We start from the raw sequence: 15,619 nt of genomic DNA, 5'->3' as shown, positions 1-15,619 counted from the left end.
TGCATATCATATAACACATACATGTGCAAGAAAATATCCAAGGATTTACACAACAATTTGTCTTGTATTCCTCCAAAGAAGGAAAAACTCAAAAAACAAGGGGTATGAAGCTCACCTGAGGGGCTTTTTCAGTTTGTAGAGAAAGATGAAAGAGGCTTTCGGTCCTAGCTTGCGCCTTGAAAAGATCTTCGAAGTCAAGGTGGTTCTAAGAAGCATGGATGCGAAAATGGAGTGCAAGAAGCATTTTTAGTGTAAGTTGTAACAAAACTAAGGAGTTTGTTGAAAACTTACCAAGTTTGTGGAGATTGGATGAAGTCTTCTTTGAATACATACACACTCACATGCAAATTATAGAGAGAAAGGATGTGAAGATGTTGATTGTAGAGAGGAAATAAGATAAAGTGAAAGTTGGAAATGAAAATGGAGAGGGGATGGTGGTGGTGTTCGGCCGATTAAAGAGGAAGAGGGAGAAGAGATTAAGGTATAATGTATGTTGGTTAATACAAGTTGCATAGAAATATGAGGGATAGACACCTTGTTATATGTGGTGTAATTTTGAGGTAGCATGCTTAGGTTAACCATTCCATTTTTTTTAAAAACCGATCGAATATAAGGGAAGAAGGAAATGGGCTTGGTTTTTCATAGGTAGCCAAAAACACCTTAGGCCTATTAAGGGTTTTTAGTTTAAGGAGAAGCCTAATAGTAGGTCCAATAGTAAAATGATGCCCATTAATGATAAACATAAGGTTTTTGGCCCAAAGAGATTAAATGGAAGGATTTTCGACCCAATAGGAGGCCCAATATTGATTTTTGGTTCAACTATGGCCCAAATACAGGTTTGTAGCCCATATAAAGGTCAGCTAGGGCTTTTGGCCCAAAAAGGGCCCAATGATGGTTTTCTAGCCCAAAATAGTACCTAATATAGGTATTTGGCCCGTTAGCGTCTAAGAAAAAATCTTGCAGCCCACTAAGGCCCACTAAGGGTTTTACGGCCCAAAAGATCAATTGGAAGGGCTTCCGGCCCATTAGAGGCTAATAGGAAGGTCTTGGTCCATTAAGAGGTTTGGACCGAGAAAGCTTAGGTTAAGGCTCAAAGTTGAGTAGACATAGCTTATTGGGTTAGGTTTTGGGCTTTCGAGGTTTCGACTAAATTCACAAATTTTGGATGTATAAACTTAGATGGCAATGACGTTGATTTATACTACACGTAATGTTACATAGTTACACAAAAAACTATCTTGTACATGGATATGAAACCTAGCCCTAATATGCCAGTTGTGACAATGGCCCCCTGTTTGTTTTTTTGTTTTTTGTTTTTTGTTTTTTTTGTTTTTTTTTTTTTTTTTTTTTTTTTTTTTGTTTTTTTTTTTTTTTTGCCTTATTACTATCTATAATATCTATATGGATGAAGAATTCACAAAGTGGGCTCTTATTCTATTAGTTAGACCAATCCATCAGTTGAAGAAAGTGTTCACAAAACCAACTAATATTTTAGGTGAGCATATTATATTTCCAACTGTTTTTTTATAAGTAATATGTAATATTAATCCAAAAAAATTTGGATAAAAAGAAAACTAAATTATAAATGGATCTGATAGAATCATTCAACCCCAGAATTTAGGAGCAAAATTTCACTAAATTCTCAAAGAAATTATATACAATGTGGATCATGTAGTTCACAGAGAAGAAGTTGCAAAAAATAATAAAAATAAGTTCAAATTGACGTGAAATCAAATTGGTAAAAACGTAAAATCGGAGAAGATTGTGAAGAATTAAAAAACTGCCAGCATCGAAGACCTAGGCCATTTCCGGCTCTCTGCTCATTGTATGTACCGTTGATTCTCAGCCTCAACTCGCCATCAATCTCTCCTCAATCATGTTGCGTTGCACCCTCCGCCTCACGACGTTCGCCCTCCCTACTCACATCCGTCCTCACATTATTTGTCGAGGGTTAGTTCTCGGCCTCTTACAACCTTATTTCTCATTTGTGTTCTTGCCCACGTTTGTAAGTTTCTCTACCGACCGACTCATAAATTTGAAATTGTTTGGTATATCATTTTTCTCAACGTAATTGCTTATACGAATATATTTTTCCTAATTTTATATTATATATTATTTGTGGTTATTGATAATTGTTTTTATTTTGATAATACATATGAATTCCGATGATATTTAATATGGATTGTTTAGTATATTTATATGATTTGTTTAGTGTATAAAACATGTAATCAATTCTAATTTCTAAAATTATATTTGTAAAAATATTTAGAATATCAAAAGATATCATCATTTTTAACTAGAAAAAGGATACCTAGATACGTTCTGCACCTACCTTTAGTGTTTGTGTTCGGTCTCTGGCTGTAGGCTCATGAGAGCGGTCCAATTGATATCGTAGGCACAAGAGAGCAGTCTATCCATAGGATGTAGGCATAGGAGGCAGTCCGACCCTGTGTTGTAAGTCTGGTGTGCATGCATTGTATGTGTATTGTTGTGTAGGGTATGTTGGGGGAACTCACTAAGATTTGTCTTGCAAATGTGGACTTAAATATTTCAAGTAATTTTGAGTATCGGGGCAAGGCTAAGGCATAATTGTATACCTCATCTAGTTGTCGATATGTTTTGAGAAATAATGTGTTTTGATATTCTAATTTTATGATATGGTTGTGAAACTATGTGTTGGTGATTATTATTTTTTATGGAAAAGTGGTTTATTCATTCTTTAAAAATGGAAATTTTCACTATGGTTTTTGGGACGTTACATATATCAAGAGATATAAGGAAGGGAGAGTTTCAACGAAGCATTACAAATGGCATATTAGTTCCGGCTTGGGGCTAGCCCCGACTTCCATAGGTCCTTGGTTTGACCTCCTAATGAGAATTGAGGTCCTTGTGGGGGCGTCTCATCCTTAAGACTTTTTTTGCTCTATATGGAGTGCCCCGTGGTTCCTCAAGTACTAGCCGCAAAGAGGAATGCCATCAACTAGGGTGTTATTTGCCACTAACCACTCGCTTGTGGGACGCTCAGGCTCCGCGTTTCAAGTTCGTTATCCTAACCGTCTGCTCTACCGAGAGCCTGACTCTTTCTTCTATCTTATCTAGACCCATTCTTCTATCTTATCTACTACCTTGCTCCTTGGGTCCATACTACTCCAGCCGCTCGCTGTAATAGCTTGCTTCTCAGGTGGCTCTCACTTTAGATGGTGCGGTTGAGCCACTACTAAAGGTAATTGTAGCAACTCTTTATACTTTTGGCATGACATATATCGCCCTTTACACCCTTAAATCTTGTAGTGAAAGCCAATATATTATTTAAATCTTAAAAATTAAACTCTACATCCATATAAAATAATATAATCAAAATTATTAAGAAGTCCTAAAATAGAGAAGGATTTACCAAGGTAAAAGAATTTATTTATGAAATATTAATTTGAAAGAGTCACGAATGTTTTATTTTATTCATTTTTAGTCCATGAACCTTTGCCATGCTTGATTTACCAATGCATGATTTGAAATTGTTTACATTCATCAAATGAACAATTTCAAATAATAATTGAATTAAATGAAAGACTAATCGTAATATTTCAATGATTAAATATAAACAAAATTGGAAGTTTGTTACATTTTTAAGTTATTGTCACAAAAGAAACATCCAAAATAGTTTAAAAAGTAAACAAATGATGTTAATTTTTATTAAATGACAAAATAAAATTTTGTTGATTTCTATTTTTTTTTATAAAAACCTGAAAAGAAATTAAAGAATTGTCACGTAAATGACGATGCGAAATGAAAAAAATAAAATAATTATAATAATGAAAAAATATCATTTAATGATTTAAACATATTCAACGATTTGTTATGACACTTTTGCCACCAAATCTCCAGCTAATGTCAATATTTCCTTATTCGTAACAAACTTTATTAGTAAGGTCCAATTCATCTTAGTAACTCATTAATGCAGCGACCCCGGATCAAAACTACTTTATTGAATGTCATGTATATAATTTTAATAAAATTATTTTATAATTGATAAATTAGATTGATTCTTATTTTTTATATCTATAAATATTCATACTCACTAACATTATTACAAGTGTTTTCATTCCATATTTTTTTAACTATCTCATTAAAATATTTTATTAGGAGTATATTAAGAATATATCAAATCAAATTAAATTTAATAGTGAAATGATGACACGTGTTATAACGTTAGTGAGTAGGAATATCTGTAAACATAAAAAGTAAAAGACAATTTAATTTCTCTTTATAATCACATAGCTATTAAACAAATAAATTGATTAACTAAGAATAAATATAAGTTCCATTTGAGTTGTTTCATCACATATGATAGGGCGGAGTTACTATGCATGCCGAACTACCCCTCAAAATTTTCCAACAAATGTAAATTTAGTGATTTTTTCAAAAATCTGTCACAAATCCGTTGGAAATCCGTCACTAATCCATTAGCAATCCATCATAAAGTCTGATAACTATGAATTTAGTGTAATTTCATCAGTTTAGAGACGATTTTGTGACGAAAAGTTTATTCGGAACGAGTTTTTCTAGTACTGCAACCCCCTAAAATATTGTGTAGCCCCTAATTTTTCTTTCCGGATCCGTCAGTGAGTTATAATTAATAACTCATTGACTAGTGTTAAAATCCTGATACTATCCCGTCATTGTAAATTAGGATCATGAAGGTTCGTTTGTAGTTGACTTTAAAACACGAGACATAGCTTTATGGTCATAGTGGGGATTAGTCGATAGCCAAAAGTTGTTTTGAAACCTTCTTTTAAGATATTATTATCTAACATGTGCATAACTACAATATCTACCCGAAAGTTATCTTAAAGATAGAGAGTGAAATGTGAAAATCAATGATCATTGGGTGTAAAAAGCATGCAAGCAAGTAAAACAAAGTAAACATTAAATTATATTCTTAACCATTATTTTCAATGAGTCATCCAATTTTAAAGGCTTGAACAATTTATTTGGGTTTATTTTAGATTATATATAAAAAGAACATTTCATTTAAACATCCGTCGTATTGAAAATTATCAATAATCATATCATATTATATTATAAAAGCATCATTTTTTTCTTTAACCACAATCATTTGAAACTTTCATAACTTACATTTTTTTTAATAATGATTATAAATTGTTTAATTAATCTTAAATAAGTACAAAAAATAGTAAGTGATCTTATTATAAACTAGTGAAGGTCCCCTCGCATTGATGGTCTGGGTTTAAATGAATGTTGGCCAAGGTAGTGAACAATTTGTCGAAACAGTAGAAGCATAAATTTTCATAAAAAATTTCAGTCCACACAGTACATCGTTTTTGGAAAACATAACGTGTTACATCAATTCCCTCATGCTCAGCCAACATCCAAGATGGAAATACTCTTTTTCGCCTTATTGTCAAATAAAGGAGCATAGATGACTTTCAATAACCTTTATCAGCAACTAAGAAACATCAAGTGGAACTGTATAAGTATCTTTTAAATTTAAAGCCCACATAAGCTCACCTTCATCTTCCAAAGAAACAGGTGAAAAAGGAGCTTCATTTAGCTGAATAATGTAACATCCATAAAATTCGAGCCAGTTTAACTTTTTAAATCATTTAAAACCATTCAGTAATTACATTTTGCTTTCAAAATATTTTAAACATTAGAGTTCCTAGAAATCAAAATAATCAATCGAATCCGTGTACGGTCACGCATTCGCCTTCCGCGGTCATCCGTTGAACCTGAAACAATAAACTGAAACTATAAGCCCGAAAGCTTAGTGAGTCACCCCCAAAATTCCCATACACACAACAATACACATACAATAACAAATAACATACTATGGGTCCAATCATCCATCAGGATTGAATACCCCAGGCCCTCAACCATCGGGTTGGAATACCGATACACTTCACATAACACATATACAAATAACAACATATATTGGGTCCACAACTTTACAGACTGGATTACCCCTGGGCCCACAGTGTGAGTCTTGTTTGCCTTTCGATCCCATAGCTCACATATGGATTGCCACCGAGCCCATAGTACGAGTCTCCCTCAGCTCGTATCTGGAATGCTCCCGGGTTTGTTGGTTGCCACATGGATCAGTATCACCTCAACCCATCCCACATAATATATCGACATATAACACAACTAATGCGCATATCGATAATCACATAATAAAACAGGTAGTCCTACAGATCTACCTAACTGGCATAACAACTAGCATGAAACACTAACTCATACTCAACATACTACCAACTGCTAGGAAATCATATCCAATAGGTCGACATTGGTGCCTTAGACCCCTTAGTATAGTGAGGATAACTCACCTCGCAACTGACGCGCTGAAGTGATAAGCTCAACTCTCGGATCACCGTCACAAACTCCACCACATATATCCACCATAGAACCATCTCCCTAAATTTCCAATTTACCAAAATACCCCAGAAGTCAACTAGTCAACCCTTGGTCAAAGTCTAAGTCAATGGTCAAGGTCAACAATCTATGTTGACCCGACTCGTCGAGTACAACCATCCACTCGCCGAGTTCCTTGCATAGCTCACCAACTCGCCGAGTCACTTGAGTGACTCGTCGAGTTCCTAATGTTTGCGGTCGTAAACTCCTTGGCCAATTCATCAAGTTTCCCCTTGCAACTCGCCAAGTTCATGCGTGCCAAAAGTTGGAAAAGCCCTAACTGACTCGCCGAGTAACCTTACTGACTTGCCGAGTCCACGAAAATCTTCATCGGACTCGCCGAGTTGACCATGCAACTCGTCGAGTCCATTCATTCCATTATCCATTCAGATACTTTATAAGCCATCTTAAGGTTCCATATTGTAGATTCAACTTCCCAAGGCATGTTTATCACGTAAAGTTGCAAACTTTACATGCATGCAAGGCTCTAAAGTCTAATAATGACAAAACCAAGCTTACAATGGAGTTTTACACTTAAGGAGGGGTTCATACTTGCCAAAGCTGATAGCTTTATGTACTTAGAGACCACAGAGAGTTTAGATCTGAGGTTACAACTTTAGATCTTAGCTCATACCCAAGAATATCTTCATAATATGCTAGAAAAGCCCTAATGTAACGACCCAAAAATCATGACGAAAAATTTCGTTTTTAATTTAATAATAAAACCACAAGTGTCAACCATTCATTCAAAACATAACTCATCAGAGTATCATGTCTAAAACATTATTTTATTATATCAGACTACACATCCCAGGCTAAAACTCCTTTGGTGTGTGTGTCATGCGATCATCCCGAGCACTTCCCTCTACTACCGGAAGTACCTGAAACCAAAACTAAAAACCGTAAGCACGAAGCTTAGTGAGTTTCCCAACCTACCACATACCACATACAACTACATGCTGGGCCCCCGCCCGCTGCATCGGGACTTGCTCGACATTGGACTAAATCCGGCATCGGGCCCCGCCCGACATCAGGCCCCGTCTGGCATCGAGCCCCACTTGGTATACATATCTATTTCTCTTAGGCCCCGCCTGTCTCTGGGCCTCGCCCGCTAAGCACATACAAACATAAAACATAACACACAACAAGTAGCTATCACACTCTACTATACTCCTGATCTAAGGCCTCGTCTAACTAGGGCCTCAACCCTGTCCTGCTACTAACGAGTCATGGAACCCCGTCCACACTCCTGCTGATAGTGAGATACGGGCCCCCGCCGACACTCACCTCTCTCCTATCTCAGGCATCTCCCCTTCTCTGCTACTAAGGAGATACAGAATCCCGTCCATACTCTGCTAATGGTGAGATACGGGACCTATCCCAAACTCACCTCCCTACCAGGAACATACAAGTATCACACAAACATGTATAAACTATCATGTAAACATTCCTCGGGCGCCCGCCCGACATCGGACCTTCATCCGGAACCACATTCTACCATACAGTGCCTAGGGCTAACCCCCGGGTCTCCTACTCATAAACTATATGGGCTGGTATTATGACCATAGATCCAGTCACACAATGAGGAGACTTACCTGGCACTGCTAAAACCTTGTTGATATCCCTCTGGCTGCTATCTGCCAATTCACAAAGTGCTGCTCCTTCGGCTCTCCGAGCTACCAACACCAAATATAAGTTAGTCCAATAAATTAATCCATCTTAGGGTAAAATGACCATTCTACCCCTAGTCCAACTTGGTCCATATCTAATGCCCAAAACTAAGGACCAATACTAAGTAAGCTTCTCAAGCCCACTAGTAGCCCACTAATGGCCCAATTTGCTACATTAGGCCCAATCCTTTAATAGGCCTTACCCTAAGCCGAAAATATATTACCTTACCCATATCATATGACTTCTGCTGGCCCACTAAGGCCCAAGGTCCAAAGCATGGCCAAAACCGAGGCCCATTAACTCGAAGCCTAAACTACCAGAGTACGCTAGGCATACACTCGCGTACGTTGAGCGTACAAGGCAAATGGCGCATACGCTGGGCGTACCTGAATATACGTTGGGCGTACTGCCCCTATTAAGACACTTTCCCATTAAGACCTTAATACTCCACTCCAGAGGCTACCAACTCAGATCCAGGTCCTTTTCCATGTCTTAATCCATAAAGTCACTAACTTGGTGACTTGCAACCCACCAAACAAGCCCGAACTCAAAAGGTGACAACATACTTCCATAACAAGGGCTAAATATCAAGCATGAACTCATTAGGACCATCAAGATTGAAACTTTACTACTTATGGGACACTTTTAGCTTTGAGGGTGGGAACCTTAAGCTCAAAAACGAAGTTGCATCAAAAAGGTCCGTTCTTGGGACCAAAATAACCCCAAAACCACACTACACAAGATCTAAGCATTCTTAAGAAAATTTATGAACTTTATACCTCCAAAGAGTTCCAAATGATGGGCTATTCCAGATCTATAAGTTCCAACTTCCAAAGTCCTTCTTTAACGACTTCTTCTTTCCTCTTCCAAGCTTAAAACCACCAAGATGAGCTTCCCAAGGTCATGATCTCACAAGTATGAAGGGTTGAGGTGTTCTAGGGTTTCTTTGAGGTTGGGGAGGCTAGGGTTTGAGCCATTATGTTCTTTATAAGTGGCTCGCCCTAAAATTAGGGATTAAGGACTCTGGGCGTACGTATTCAACACCAGGATCACTTTGCCCTGTTATGTTGGGCGTACCCCAGCCTTACGTTGGGCGTACCCAGCTAAACACACACATGCACTTAATGCATGCAAGGTACTGCCTTGCAAACTTTTCCATTAAGGGACTATAAATGTTAGCAACTTCAAAATGCTATAACTCCTTCATCATAAGTCCGTTTCCGATGAACTTTATATCCAAGAAAAGGTGGCGAGCAGCCCTACGCTTCTAGCGACACACCCCGACCCAAAACTTCTAGAATAAAACTCCGAACCCTTGAAATACCAAAACACCCCTAGAATTGGCCTTTGAAATCTATAAATGAATACTTTCAGAACAGGGTGTTATGACTCTCCCCCATTGAAACTAGAATAGTCCTTGAAGTCTTTCCTTACTAACACCCATCACCGCATCAACTGGTCTGCGGAACGCAACCAGTGATTCTACACGCAAAACAACATCCCTAAGATACTGAAAGCCGACTTGGTCTTCCATTCTCAAAACCCCCAAGCTACTTCGCACACAAGAACCTTCACGATAGACACTTCTGCCTGACTACCATGTTGCCTTTTGTCTTCTTTCCGAAAGAATGGGGACCTCCCAGGCCCGAAACTTTCTTCCCATCAACCACAATACCGGATTCCCTCCGGTCACCAAACCAAACTCAAGTTCTCAGTCGTTCCCAGGCCCAGCGACCTCCGAAGAAACTTCGACCAGCTAAAACTACTCTATCTACCTTGCTACTCTGGCTCCCTAAGTCTTGGGATCCTCAATCCCCTAACCTAACTCTAAGGCCTCTACCAGGTCCCACCTATGCTACTAGAATCTCATGGGCCTCGCCCACAGGTCTCACCCCAAACTATATCTTAGAGCGGTCTCTCCATCAAGTCTCACTTGACATCCTACTATCGCAAGGTCCTCACCCACAGGTCCCACCTAAACCATACTACTGAGTGACACGACCCCCAATCTCACTTATCTAGGGCTACACGGGTCCTAAACCATCCTGAATCCTCAACAAACTATCCTTTCCCGATCTCTATCCAACTAACTAGGAGATACGGGCCTCACCCACACTCCGATAACTAGGAGATTCGGGACCCCGTCCACACTCCTCTAACTACTGGCTACCACCCTGAAAACGTCCAACAACGAGCGCTCCACAGTCTAACATCCTGATTAGCTCGTGTGCTACCGGGAAGCATCAACCTGGTTTCCCAAACCAGTCCTCTACTACTGCGAATACATGAACTCAATGTCAGGATGTTTCTCAAACTCCCGACTCCCCGGTGGTCTATCCAGACGGCTACCTTGGCTGCTTTCCTTCTTAGCCAGGATGTGAACGCATCCAAGTTGCGCTCCTACTCCAGCGCCTAACTACTGGGATAATACTCCCCCTCCCCCTTCGATACAACTAGATCCCTATAGGTTCTAGCTGTTGGGTTTTGAGCATTCTAACACTTCCTAAGTGTACATGCAACCCTAATAACCTTGAATCTATGTTTTCTCTATATACATGCAAATTTCATTTTGAAGGTTATTTCCTAACTAGCATGGCATGGGGATTACATAAAACATAAAGAACTAGTAGAAATACATACCTTGTTGTTGCTTGGATTCCTTCAAGACTTTGTGAGCCTAGCACCCCAAATGTTGTGCCTCAAATGCTTCACACAACACCACAAAACTTGGAATAACTTGAGAGAATATTTCTTACACTCAAAAATCGGTTATGCCCTCTCTTGTAACACTAGTACCGATTTTGCATGCTATAGGGTTTCTTTTATAGTGTGTCATAATTAGGAGTTACAAATGTAAACCCTAATTGTCATGACTCTTCATTTCTCATGACCCATGGGTTTGTAACTCCCATGGACTATCCATGGAGCTCCATATGGTTATAACCAAACCCATAAACCATGGATCATTAATCCACCATAAAAGAATTGATGATTGTCATAATCAACCCTATATATTTAATTAGTCTCACTTTGATCACCAAATTAATACTAGATTAATACTTGAGCAAATACTAATTAAATAATACTATTATTAATATATTAGAACTTATAATATATTAATAATCATAAGTGCCTTATTCTCTCATTTAGTCTATCCAAGTATTGCAATGCCATGCAACCCAAATGGACCATGCCGGGTCGGGTCAAGTTCATACCAAATAAAGTTATGGACTTAGACACTATATCCAACAGTCTCCCACTTGGATAAGTCTAATAACTATATTTTCAAATATGACTTCAAAATCCGACTAGCAATCGTAGCTCTTTCAAAGTCTCTCGGAACTGAGATGATGATGATACGCCATTTAAGATAAGTGATCATATAATCCTCTGTTCTCATGATATCAGCCGGACAAACACATGGAACATGGTCTTACTTATTGTCCAACATTTGTTTCTCGATCTCCGATTTGTTTCGACATAGAACTAAATTGAACGCATCAATTAGGTTCTGACCTGGCCCGGTACATAGGTCAAAACCAAATCATCGAGGGGCCCAGATATCGCTTCTATTTCTAGAAGGAACCGATAAACTTCGACTGATATGCTTGTACTAACTACTTGTTGAATTACTCACAAAGGCACGTTTTATAACATCGAGTTACCAATGCGTTTTCGTACAATCAATGAATAACCAACTCATAGTCAACAACTCATATCTCTAGATTTGAAGATTTATATGATATTACCGTCTCACGATCACTCGAGATAAATTCCATGAAGTGATGCAAGTGAGCATGGGTTGAATCCAATATTCAGCCCTTATGAGTACTCATGAATATTGTAGCAACCATTGCATTGTCTAAAACACTTTAGACAAATCATACAAGCCTAATTCATGACAGTCTTGATTCATATCTACTTCCAACATATGACTGACTGTGGATGGTTTGAATAATATGACATATACCATAACATTATTATTTTGGAAGTCAAAACATGCAAAGTGAAACACAAGAATAATACTTAATCCTATATGGCCCCAACACTTGGGTGTAAATAAAACAACTTTTATCTAAGCACCATATTGATTACTCATTATTTATGTTTCGATTAATCAACTTTATGCTTGAATTAAAACATTAGTTGTCCCATGCTCCAAGCACGTACACTATTTTTTTTCCAAACAACAATTATGCCATACTCCAAGTATGCATACTATGTTTACATATGGTCCTCTCTTTGTGAAATAGATCACTTGTCAATATTCCAATGATGCTCATTTCACAATTCCAATCCTTGTTGTAAATGCAAGAATACCAAACTCTTGCCATTTACTGTAATCTGTTAGATTCTAAACTTATATGCAATGATCCCCTTGTAATGACTGTGCACAGAAGTCACAGAGACTTGGCAACAGACATTACAAAGTATTCCAATGGGAAACAATTCCATGGAAATGAAGTCTCAAATTCAAAGTACATTCCTTTGAACATCCTTCTTAGCATTAAGTTCTTTGATCTTACACAGATTTAAAGAATAACTTCCACTTATGGAGACAATTCCATATTACCATTTTGACCATCACTTCTGAACAAGAGTTACCGCTTTTCAAAATACGTCAATATGGTCCTTACTCTATACTTCTAATTGTCCATGAGCAACCAATCTTTGGTAAACCTCATATTGTCCTCGACAATTTTTCTTAATCATTTTAGTCATTTCCAGTTCTATTCCTTTTTCCATCTTAATGCCCTAGGCATTTGGAAAATTTAGAATGGATGAATATTATAGCATATTCAATCGATCCTATATCCGAAGCATATGGGACACGATTCATGCTATAAAATTTTTATTTGCCATGTTCTCACAATTCGAACTATGAAGAGGTATGCGTAATCATAATCGAATTTTGAGATCGCAACATATATAGAATTTCCTTATGTTGAACCATTCCAACATAACATTCATATATATTCTTGACTAAAGTATATTAAAATATCAATCTAAGCTTGTAGAATTGGAGTGAAGTATAAAATCCTCTCCCTTAATTATAGCAAAACAACTTTTCAAAGCAACTTGAAACTTTTGTTTTCTATAAATAACATTGCTAACTTGCAATACTTAACATAATCATCATGCTCCCACTAGCATAATGATTACCAGCATAATACTTTATGCTCCCACTAGCTTTGACATGTACTCAGAAATCAACTGGACTTCTAGAAATCAATACTTTATTGACTTTCTTACCAAAGTTCATATTTCTGATACTAGATTGCTTTGATAAGAATTTATCAAAAACATACACCTTTCCTTAGATAGCTCACATGTTTGTCTAGACCTTTTGCAATTCTCACTAGTTAGTGTGCCGGTTAACCACACACGCTCCACTAACTATATGAGAATGCAAATATCACAACCGCTCTCTACTTAAAATCTTTTTAGTGGAAGCGTTTCCTTACCATCATTCTCATGAATCGAAGATAAACCTTATGACACTTAGATTTTATGGTGTATGTGTTCTTTTCAAAGCAACTTGAAACTTTTGTTTTCTATAAATAACATTGCTAACTTGCAATACTTAACATAATCATCATGCTCCCACTAGCATAATGATTACCAGCATAATACTTTATGCTCCCACTAGCTTTGACATGTACTCAGAAATCAACTGGACTTCTAGAAATCAATACTTTATTGACTTTCTTACCAAAGTTCATATTTCTGATACTAGATTGCTTTGATAAGAATTTATCAAAAACATACACCTTTCCTTAGATAGCTCACATGTTTGTCTAGACCTTTTGCAATTCTCACTAGTTAGTGTGCCGGTTAACCACACACGCTCCACTAACTATATGAGAATGCAAATATCACAACCGCTCTCTACTTAAAATCTTTTTAGTGGAAGCGTTTCCTTACCATCATTCTCATGAATCGAAGATAAACCTTATGACACTTAGATTTTATGGTGTATGTGTTCTTTTCCATGTGAATTTTGTCAAAACCATAATCACAGGACTAGGTTAGTGACACTTCCAAATTCATATGGACTGAACTTGTGCAATCTTAATTTCTTGCCACCCAGCAGCACAAGGGCCTACCATTGCTTCCAGGTTGTTATGCAAACAGTCGAGAACTCTCAGAACTCCAATGCAAAGCCAACCTTAACTGGGATGAGCACAGAATATGTCAACACGATAGGTTACAAACCTCAAGTCGTGGGCTAGTGATTAACAAAACTCTTGATTAGTTCTTGAAACTATTTCAGAATCTTTTAGACTCCCACTGTCCTCTTGACATATAAGACTTATCTTTGTCAAGAACCATTCCTTGACAATACAAATATTCAAGAGCTAGTGCGGATTCTTATCAACTTAAACACTTCCCATAATTGGACTCAGTTGGTCTTTGTTTATCCAAAACATCACAACTAACCAACCTCAAATGTACAAGAGTATGACACATCTTACTCTACATTTGATAAGTGTTATAAACTTTCTAAAGATTATGTCACTCAATGGCTCAATCTTGGAGTATGACTCTAAGATTTGATGTATGATTTATCTTTTGATTTAACCATTTCAACAACTCATGATTCCTCTCCTTAGCCAAACAAATGAACTAAGGTGTCCTTAGAGGATCAATTGTGATCTGGTTTCATAATCACTAAGATAATCATAAAACAAAATACACAAGTACTATCCCATCTCTTCAGATTGGAGAAACTTTTGTCTTTCTGTCTTATTTGATTCTTCTTACTCATTCTGTCTATCATTGAAACTTTTCAATGATCCAGAATTATACTTAAACTTGTAAGTATAACCATATTTACTAAACTTTAGTAAATCATAATGAATAATCTTATCAACCTTTGTGGTGGACCTGACCTGCACACAACCAAGTGTACCCAATCTTTCAGTCCTTCACTTGACTCACATGTACATGTGAACAAGGAATTAGTCTTAATTTACCAAAGATGAAAATTCTCATTCATCACACAATACAACTTGCATGATTTCAAGTTTCTATCCAACTGAAACTTGGGTGATGAGAATCTTCCCTTATTTGGTAAATTATGACACTACCACTAATGAAAGAATCAAATCCATTACCCATATTGCTTATCAATGGAAACATATAAGCAACAACCCTTTTCACAAATGCCATTGTAAGGATACTTAAAATATATAAAATCAAAACCATTTTCTTTTTTTTTTTTAAACTTTTCGGAAAACATATCCTTACAATCCATATGAAAAACCTGTTGTTATCTATTCCTAAGCAATATATCTAACTCTTAAGTAACAACTCAAAATTCTGATCACCAAACCATGCGATCGAAATCCATCTTCACGATCAGAATCAACATATACTTCCTTTAAGTTTCTTCACTCTTGTTTGATTCTTAAACATCAATATGTGACCTAGTGACATCATGCAATAAGAATCTTAGAATAGAAACTTAATAAAGTTAGATAATGGACTTTACCTGAAGTAGAGTCAAACATTTGACCTT

Source organism: Lactuca saligna, chromosome 1, assembly GCF_052625555.1.
Source record: "Lactuca saligna cultivar CGN05327 chromosome 1, ASM5262555v1, whole genome shotgun sequence".
Taxonomy (NCBI): Eukaryota; Viridiplantae; Streptophyta; class Magnoliopsida; order Asterales; family Asteraceae; genus Lactuca; species Lactuca saligna.
This window is presented reverse-complemented; position numbering follows the sequence as displayed.